Source organism: Eleginops maclovinus, chromosome 13 (assembly GCF_036324505.1).
Source record: "Eleginops maclovinus isolate JMC-PN-2008 ecotype Puerto Natales chromosome 13, JC_Emac_rtc_rv5, whole genome shotgun sequence".
NCBI lineage: Eukaryota > Metazoa > Chordata > Actinopteri > Perciformes > Eleginopidae > Eleginops > Eleginops maclovinus.
This window is the reverse complement of record NC_086361.1, coordinates 14171982-14181953: the sequence shown is the minus strand read 5'-3', so window position 1 is coordinate 14181953 and position 9972 is coordinate 14171982.

The window sequence follows — 9972 nt, the reverse complement described above, 5'->3', positions numbered from 1 at the left end:
ATCCCCAGAGTGCACAGAGGGCATCAGACAATGGCAGCAATACAGCTGCTGCAGCCAGCAGTGCGGACTGGCACCACAGAGATGGCCGTGCCCATGTTGTGGCCTGCAGGCTACACCTGGAGGGAAGAGATAACGGAGAGCTGAAGCACCCGACCACATGCACCAGCACGCCACAGCATGGTATCTGTTAATGTCTCTGACCCTCAGTATCAAATAAAAATGGATTTACACAAGACAATCCTAAAGATGATCTCTAGAAACGACTGCTGCAGAGCGCATTTCAATTTTAGATCCGGCGTTGAGGGGATGGATTAGTTGATACAGGAAGGGATATCCACCAAACACCAACCCTAAAGCTATGCAATGGACCTGTGCAACAGTTCCATAGACTGTATATGCAGTACATGTGACAGTTGGAATTAAATGATTGGGTTTGATTTCTCGTACTCTTCACAGAAATGTGCTTTATGTGTATATGGCGTGCTAACTAGCTTAACATCTCAGCACCGGGGAGCATATTATTAACTTAAAGGATTGATGATTTTAGACTTTAGCCTAATGTTAGTTACTCTTTTTAATAGATTTGGGTCATTTTACACTCTAGAAACCAAAGTAAACTACCTGGGGTTAGTAAACTCATCGTCCTTAATGAGTTTTCTTTTTGTTTTTTTAGCAGGCTCAGTATTTAGCCTTCAAGTTCGTATAACCACCCCTTTTATACTATTATCGGCTCAAAGAAGAAAGCTGATGTTAAGAGGTCAGCCACACAAAGTGATTTCAAACCAAACATGAGAATTTAGCTGCAGTAACAACAACTCAGATATTTTTGAAAGATCACTCAAATCATCTTTTAATGACTGCGCAAAGTTTTTCTGTCAGTTAATATCTCTCCACCGCCCCGAGTACTTCATATGATATTGCATCATTTCGACCAGATAACAGTTTTCCTGTTTAGGAGATCCAGAAACCGGATGAGGAGGGGTGCAGCAGGGTGGGGCAATAACTCTGAAAACCACAGTTTCCGCTCTCACGCCTCCCAGATCATCACTGTGCCCTCCAACAAAAATTACAGCCAACACCTGCAACCAGCTACAAGGGGAAGTGAGCTTTCAAAACATGTGCACCTGATGCAATTTCCTCTGCAGGGGCAGTTTTCCCTCACACTATTAACTTCACTTATATTGTGTGAGCTGCTAAACTTGTGGTAGTCGGCATGTATATGGTCAGATATGTATGTATGTGTAACATTTAGAATAAAACATATGGATTCAAGCGATACAATGAGCAGACAGAGGCTGAGTGCATTTATACATTTAAAGAAATTCTTCTATATGAACCCGGAAGGAAGAATATCACAACACTGTTTCTAAGAAGCAAGGCGGGGACGTGGAAAAAAGGGTTGGGTAATATTGTGTAAAAAAAACCATTAGAAGTGTTATGTCCTGTTAGTTATGTTTATTTATTATGTCTGTCATTTAATAGTGTTGTTACCTCCGACTCTCCTGCTTCGAAGCTTGTATCAAAAAATGAACCAGCGCAAGGCAAAGCAATGTATCGGTGCTTGATTCGTTTGCTGCTGATCACGTGAGCAATGACGTCCGAAGCTTCGTTTCAACGCACACTCACGTGACTGCTTCAATTCGATTCAAAGGTGCGCGAAACGGCGCGCGAGTTGTGGGGTTTGAAGTAGTCGAGAATCAGACAGTCAGTAGTAGTACAGCGAGTTGCGAGTAGTAGTAGTAGTAGCAAAGTAGTCGAGAGCAGTGTTGCGAGTCAGAACAGTCAGTATAACTAGTAGTAGTAGTAGCAAAGTAGTCGAGAGCAGTGTTGCGAGTCAGAACAGTAAGTATAGCGAGTATAGTAGCAAAGAGAAAATAGTTAATTGCAATGGAACCTGTTGCAAAGAGAGGCCGCTCCGAGATGTGGGAGCACTTTAATTTGATTTCTCCTAACAAGGTTGGCAATAGGGCAGGCAAAACCTATATCATTTTATAGCGTAATTATGGATGTTTTTGGAAGTAGGCTAAGCTTTGGCAAAGCAGCTCCCCACAATGTTTTAATTGTGTTATGGTTAACTGATCATGCAACACATCTGCCCGTGTCATGTCATGTCATGGATGAACTTACTGGCTAACCACCCACGAAATCTAGCATTCTTTGCATATATCTAATAATGAAATGTTGTCCCAGGTGTATGGTTCACTTTATTCTACTATAGAATAAACTTGTGTCATCAAAATTATCCTGTGTGCCATGTGTAATTGTAGTGAATGTGTGCATTGGATAGGTCATAATGGCGATTTGGCTTGTATCATAGCCTATTGGCAATGGTTAGTGAAGTTGTTACACATGCGTATAAGTATATATATGTTTTTTTAATTCTGTTTTCAGGTCCAATGTTTGGTTTGCCATCAACAGCTGGCCTATAATAATAACACCTCATCCATGCTGAGGCATTTCCGTGCTAAGCATGAGGCTGGCCAAGCTGCAGCGAGCATCCGGGGTGAGTACCATTGCTCTAATTCAGTAGTTCCCTCCTACATGTAATCGTCATGTTAATATATGTTTATGCATTTATTTCATGGCAGCATTTATTCATTAAAAGTACTCGCAGTGGTATTATGTTATGTAGCCATGACCTTTTGTTGTGTTGCAGGCGATAGAAAGGCCAAGATTGATGAGGCACTGGTGAACATGATTGTCCAGGATTCCCAGCCTTTCAAGGTATAAGGATATGTATTTTCCACATACATAGAGATATTTTTTTCTGTAAAACACATATTAAATATCTTCTACTGTTTAGGTTGTGGATGATCAAGGTTTCAGAGCCTTGGTTTCCCTTTTGGACCCTACGTATGTCCTTCCATCAAGGCAGACCTTGAAGTCCATGATGGACATTTAATGTTTAATCTACTATTTATGTCATACCAAGTGAGGTGTATTCACGTCATGTAATGTCTAGTCAAGCCCCTGTGTTTCATGTTGTGTCTCGTTTTCCATTTCCTGTTTTATTTTGTACTTACCTTGTTTCTCATTGCAGGCCCTGTTACTTTCTGTCTTTGTGTGTTTTCCCGCCATTGTCAGCATCTGCCCCGCCCCTGATTGTTGTCACCTTGTTGCCCTCGTGTTTCTGCCTCCCCTCCCCAGCTGTGGCTTGTGTCGTGATTAGTGTCTTTGTATTTAGTCCTGCTTTCCCTTGTGTTCTCTGTCAGTTCGTTGTCGTTTTTCATGTATCAAGTCCAGTGTTTTTCATGTCCTGGATTTTTCCTAACTTTGTATTTTTGTAAGACAGCTTTGGAATAAAGCTCGCCTTTTGTTTGTACCCATACCTGCCTCCCTTTGTTGCTGCACTTGGGTCCTATTTCCCCAAACCCTGACAAGAAGCTCTTGCAGCTGTATTTCTCATAGAGTGCACACAGTGGCCATTAAGCGTGTCACAGTAAGGAAGTGGGTTGAGGAGTTTTTCAGACAGGGAGGAAGACAGAACTGGTCACTGAAACTGAGTGTAACACATGTACAGAAGACCGTCTGCCCCGATGGTCAGAGGAACAGGGATTATTGGGAGTTGGGCTGGAAACTCTGGTGACAGCTCATCATCCTGCATGAGGGCATCCAAAATAAAAAAAACTCACTGAAGACATCTGTATGTGTGTATGTGAGGGTTTCGCCAGTGTCTGGCTTTGCATCAAGTCATTTCAGAATAATGACATCTGCCATGACTACACATCTGTCCTCTCCCTGCAGTATGAGAATGTACCAGTTACACCAATCTTACGTGACCTACATACATCTGCATTTGATCAAATAGCAATGTGTTCCTGAGACAGGATTTTTTTTTGCGTTAAACACCATCACACTCACAGAACAAGTAAGAAATATATGTTTTATTTTAAAGATGCATTGGTTTGTAGATAAGGCTTGGTATATTTTAACATTTATTTTCAACTAGGGATAAAAAATGCTTATATCCATCAATGTGAGAAAGTAACACGTTTTTCTCGATGAATATAAGCATGTTTTTTTTTACTACAAAAGCTATCGAAAAGAGGAACTTCAACATGTAGTTTGACATGTGCAATGAGTTTGGGATGTTGCAAGAAAATAAATAGAAAAAAAATACATATGCTCAAAGTAGCAGACCTTAACCAATCAGCCCAAAGTATGGGTCAAGCTCTAGATAAACTCTGGGGAAAGCTCTGGATCCTACATTTCCCATAATGCAATGGCTTATTTTTGTTCAACCGTCCCTCTCTGATAAATGAAAAGTCTTTCAAACTCAATGGCGTTTGTTTATAATGCAGGCTTTCTTTTAAACTGCTCAAATGCATATACAAAGCATTTACCAAATATCCCTATTTTGATAAAATACTGTTTTGAGAGAATATGAAAAGGATTTAAATTCATATATGTTTTAATACAAACAAGACTACTCTGCCTAAGCATACAATGCCGGTATCTAACAGTGAGACATGATGCTAATGACAGTTTGTTCATACTGGAAAAGTCCTACGGTTTGACACCATTCCACATCATTGGAGAGTCGAATCAAGTCCGTCTTTCCGGTTCATCAGCATTTGAATGTTTCTTCTCAATGGTGAAGCCAGCATGGGTTCAACAAAGGCCAGCAACTTTTATACACACACACACACACACACACACACACACACACACACACACACACACACACACACACACACACACACACACACACACACACACACACACACACACACACACACACACACACACACACACACACACACACACACACACACACACACACACACACACACACACACACACACACACACACACACACACACACACACACACACACACACACACACACACACACACACACACGTACGTTAGTCTGGCATCCTTCTGAAGGGACTGGACACTCAATAAAGCCACATCCTGACCACCATGAAAACCAAGGAGTTCTACTGAGAAGCACAAAGAAGTAAACTGGCAGCCCGGTCCAAACCCACTGACATGAGAACCATGAGCTCATGAGCGAGTGTTGCCATATACTCAGAGGAAGCCAAATCTGCAGCCTTGAGACTCTGACCCTTTTGATCAGTCCGTATGATGCCATTCAGCAAGACTTTCTCAATTGTGTCCTTTGAGTGAAACGATGAGAAGCGATTTGGTTGGTTTGTTTTGGTGTCTGATAAAGCAACATGTGATGGTCTGGCAAGTGCACAATAACTCCAAGGACAAGTATGTGGACACACATTGAAAAGAAGACAGATCCAACAGATAGAGAAAAGAAAGACGACACTGGATCAAGTTCTTTTATGTGTTGAAAATGTTGTGGGAACTATGTTATCCTGCTACGCTTCAAATCAACATTATGTTTTGTTCTAGCAGCGGCCCAAATATGTTGTCCTGCTGCATTGGGATATAAAAGAAACTCGTCCATAAAAAATGAAGAAACAGCCTCATCTGTATTCATCATCATGAAGAATCTTTTAGCATCTTCCTGCGATTGACAGTGCTGCGCTTCTTCCATTATGAAGCACTTTGAAATTGTTGTCTTTCAAACCTTGCATCCTGTGAGTCATCATGAATAAGGCTTATGAAACAGCCTGAAGTTCGTAAACAACCCCTGGACTTTTGTTGCGATCCTGTGCAATACACCTGCAATGTGTGACATAAACATTATCTGCAATTTGTACGGCGCTATAATCGCTTTAATGTAGAAAAATATTCATTTTTATAAATGTCCCAACTTATATTCGTTAAAGGTCACAATACTTGGATGCCACAGTTTACTGGAATGACTGCTGCAATTTGTGTAGCCATAGTCGTGTACTTATTTGTTTTTATATTTATTTTATAATATATGTAAGCTTTACACTGTTATTATGTCACGTCCCTTTTTTTATTACCTGCGATTCAACTTTTGCTGTAATAATGTACATTTCCCTGCTTTGGAACAACATCAGCAACAAGATATTTGGTTGATTGTATTTGCTCTTTCCATTATTCAGACAGGTCAGAGGTCAGGCTTGGCCACTGTGCAGTCCAAGGCTTGCTGCTATTCAGTGCTTCAGCTTCTAAAGTCTGCCAGCAACTAACCTGTTTTGATGTTCATTTAACAGTTGCACATAAAAAAATGTGGTTGAAAAATGTAACCTAAGTTAGCATGTAGCGTGCAAACACAGAGCAGCCTTCAGGGGCCAGATATTAAGTTGAAAATAGTGGCTAAAGCAGATATAAATACATACAACACGTGGCCTTCTTCAGGGATGTTATTTTTTACTCTTCTCTGTCTCTCGCTCTCCCCTTGTCTTTCTGTTTTTGCCATTAGTCGTTCTCTGTGTTCACAAGCAGCCCACGCAGCAGCCCTGCTTGTTGACTTTATTGTGTGAAATGGCAGATAAAGGGCAAACACAGATCCACTCTCACATGTGCCCTGAAAGCTTGTAAATGTAATTCATTTCAGGGAGATATAGGGATGGTGAAACATGAGGACAATATTAAGAAAGAGAGAGAGAGAGAAAGAGAAGTGTGTGAGAGAAATTAAGGCAATACAAAAAAACAGGGGAAGAAAGTGTTAGTGTGCAGCAAGAGAGACAGGGAAAATAATTTGCAGCTACAGCTGACAACTGGAAAATGAGCCGAGGCAATATGTAATCTCCTCTGATGTAGTTTTAGCTCCCAACGCCGCCTCCTGCATCGGTGGCAGCGGAGGCTACAGTGGTGAGTGAGGAGGCGCGTTGCTATGGAGTGGGAAGATTTTCAGAGTGAGCACCATTACAAATCTGGTTTGAGAGGAGAGGCAGGGGGATAATGAAGATCAGGAGAAGAGAGGGAGGTCGCAGGGCACAAGGACGTTAAGTGAGGAGAGAGGCTGAAGGAGAGATGAGAAAGAAAGCAATAAAGCAAATGCATCAAGGGCAGAGGTGAGGGAGAGAGAGGTGTGGGGAGGAGAGAGGGGGTGACGACAACAAAATAAAGGAGAAGATGGATGTGCAGGCAGGGTAAAGGCACAGAATAAAACAATCTGGTAAAGTGTTGCACTTAAACCACCTCCATTATGGCCTCAGCTCTACTTTAAGTACAAAAAAAAATGGCTTGACAGGTAATTAACGAGCGTGTGGATCTGTGCATCACACCAGAACAGAGCGACTGTTCCAGCCTCTGCATTATTGATAAAATCAGTGAGATGATCCTTTGAGGAGCACTTTGCCCTGATCTTGATACCGAAACAGGAAGAATAAAGTGCAATCTTCAGGGGAGGAAGAGGGCCGTTTTCATCACATTGCACACACTATAGCATTGTTGGGCGGAGAACAAGTGAAATCTTTTGTGTTGCTTCACTTCCCTCTGAGCTAAGAGGAGGAACCCACAGTACTGTGTTCGGTGGAGCGAGATGAAGGCAGTATTCGGCATCAGTCATTATATAATCTAAGTGTGGAGGCCCTCTACTGGAGGCCACTGGGAACACACCGCTTTCTGGACAAAAACAGTGGTTTTGTTTTCTTAATTTTAAGAAAGAGGAAAATGTAAATGAAACTTACAAATGTTTAGATCTATCAATATATGTTTGTATTTGTCAGTAAGTCCATATTTACTACACGTATATGCACTAAAACATAAAAATAAAACTGAAATACTTAACAGTTTCCATGTATAAGTCATAGTAAGTCATGCAATAAAACAGTGTGGCCAAAGTAGTGAAGTGTTTGTTTGTTTGTTGCCTTTAAAACAATACACATATCTAAAATCATGTGCGTTAGACTTTAAACCAAATTGATGAAGTCATCAAATCTATTGTGCTTGACAAAGTGTTTCCTATAAAATATTAAGTGTTTGTTCCTTTGTGCTGAAGTGCTATACAAATATTAAATTCAATCCAATCATACGTTCAAGGCCTCCACTCTGTTCGTGCCACTTCAAATAACCCTTCAACCTGGACTCTCTTATAAATAAATACTGAGATAATCAGCAGTGGACAAAGCCACTCAAAGTGAGAAAATAATCAATAACTTTCAACCTCAGTGCTTCCTCTTTTGAGCGTTGGCTTCCAAGCAATGCTGCTGCTGACAGTCAAATTAAAAAGGCAGGAGGAGGCAAATCTACCAGACAAACTATGAGATAATCAATAAGATTAGCACACAAAAGTCTAGCTAAGTAAAAAGAGAAATGCTGCATCTCTGCGATTTCTTTCATATTTAATAGTGCAGCTTGTGTGATGTTTCAGGTTTAGGTAGCCCAGTGTTTAATGATTAGTTTGGTAGAAGTCAAAGTGCATATTTAGTTGTAGATGCTGCTACACATATTGTGATCTTTTATCATTATTAAAGGGGATGCCTTAAACAGAGTTAGTACAGCTGGCAGCCCATGTGATAGGGCTCAGGTTTGAATCCGGCCCCAGACATCTGCCGCGCCATCCCCTCCATCTCCCCGTCTCAACAATGTCACTCAAATAATGGCCCTGGTGGCCCCCAAAACAATCATTAAAAATAAAATAAGAGAAAAAACGTCGGCAAGACATTTGCTCAAGTTACCCGATACTACAGAACACATCCTGATTTAACTTTTGGTCTTCTATGTCCGTAGTTTATTACCACATGTGAAACAGAGGGGGAAAGACTCAAGGCCAAATATCAACAGTGTTTGTTTTTTGATTTCACTTCAGGTAAATAGGGTAAAATCTTTTATCTTGATGTCACTATAGAATTATCCCCGTTGATAACTTACATATAGATGGATACACATAAAGGCATTTCTATTTGATTGACAATAATTTTCTCATATAAACTATTGCTTTCCTCCTTCCTGTGTGTGCTGTTGACCGATCTTTAAGAGGGTAATTACTTTGCATGACATCCAGAAAAACAGAGTTTTAACACCAGACCTGCTCCTCTCCCTGTGTTTGTCTAGGATTCTTCCTCCACACTGCCCCTCCAGCCCCCTGCCAACAGGCTGAAACAACCCAACACGCAGCACACAATTATCAAGTCTATCATGCATTCACTCCTACACCAAACACAGAGCGTTAATGCTTTGTGACAAACATGTTGTTGATTCCCAGAGATAAAATGAAATGCTGTAGTAAACAGAGAAATACTATTTTCTCTCTCACCGTGATCACGTCTGCTTCAAAAACATTCTCATAACAGCATCCAGAGTGCACTCAGTTTCAGTCGATCCTCGCTCCTAATGTACCACAGTGTATGCACTTAACTCTGCACACATGCTCTTTCTGTGCGTATGCATCCACTCATGTTTGTCAGCAGAAAAACTTTAAAAATGCATAGATTTATTTATTTTTTGTTCAAGGAAATTAGTTTGTACGCAACACCAGATCCACATATTACTCCAGTAGACCCACTGCAGGCATGAGGGCTGTAATCCATTCTGCCTACAATCTGATCCTACACATTCAACACAGATGCCATTTCAATTAAACATTCACTGATCAAGGCTGATAGACTGCAGTCAGCTGACCATGCCTATGTGTGTTTTTGTAAGCTGCATCTAGTTGTTAATTGGATTTTATTCTAAAAATGTAACAATAAGTGATACAAAAGTGCTTTGGTAATACTTAATACCATCTTATTCGACCCTGCCTGAATACATTTGCACCCAACAGATGTGATGCGTGGTTTGCAAAATAGACGCTGGTCTAGTAATGGCTTTACGTTTTCTGATGAATGCTATAAAGGAGTTTGTTAAGCCTGGTTTAAAATTCTACTCCAAAACTAAGAAATACCCACAATGCCACACTAAACATCCTTCTTGTCTGACACACAGTCCACAGTGGGGGGATGTAAATGGCGCCTGATTGGTGGAAAAAGAGAGAGTACTAATTACTGAGTCACATTACTCATTTAAATTGCAAATCCTGAGGATATTGCTGTCTATTTAAATGGTTATAAAGCATCAAGTACCTATCAAAACATTAGCTATTATCCAAACCAAGAATCACATGAGGATTTCACAGCAACAGCAACACAC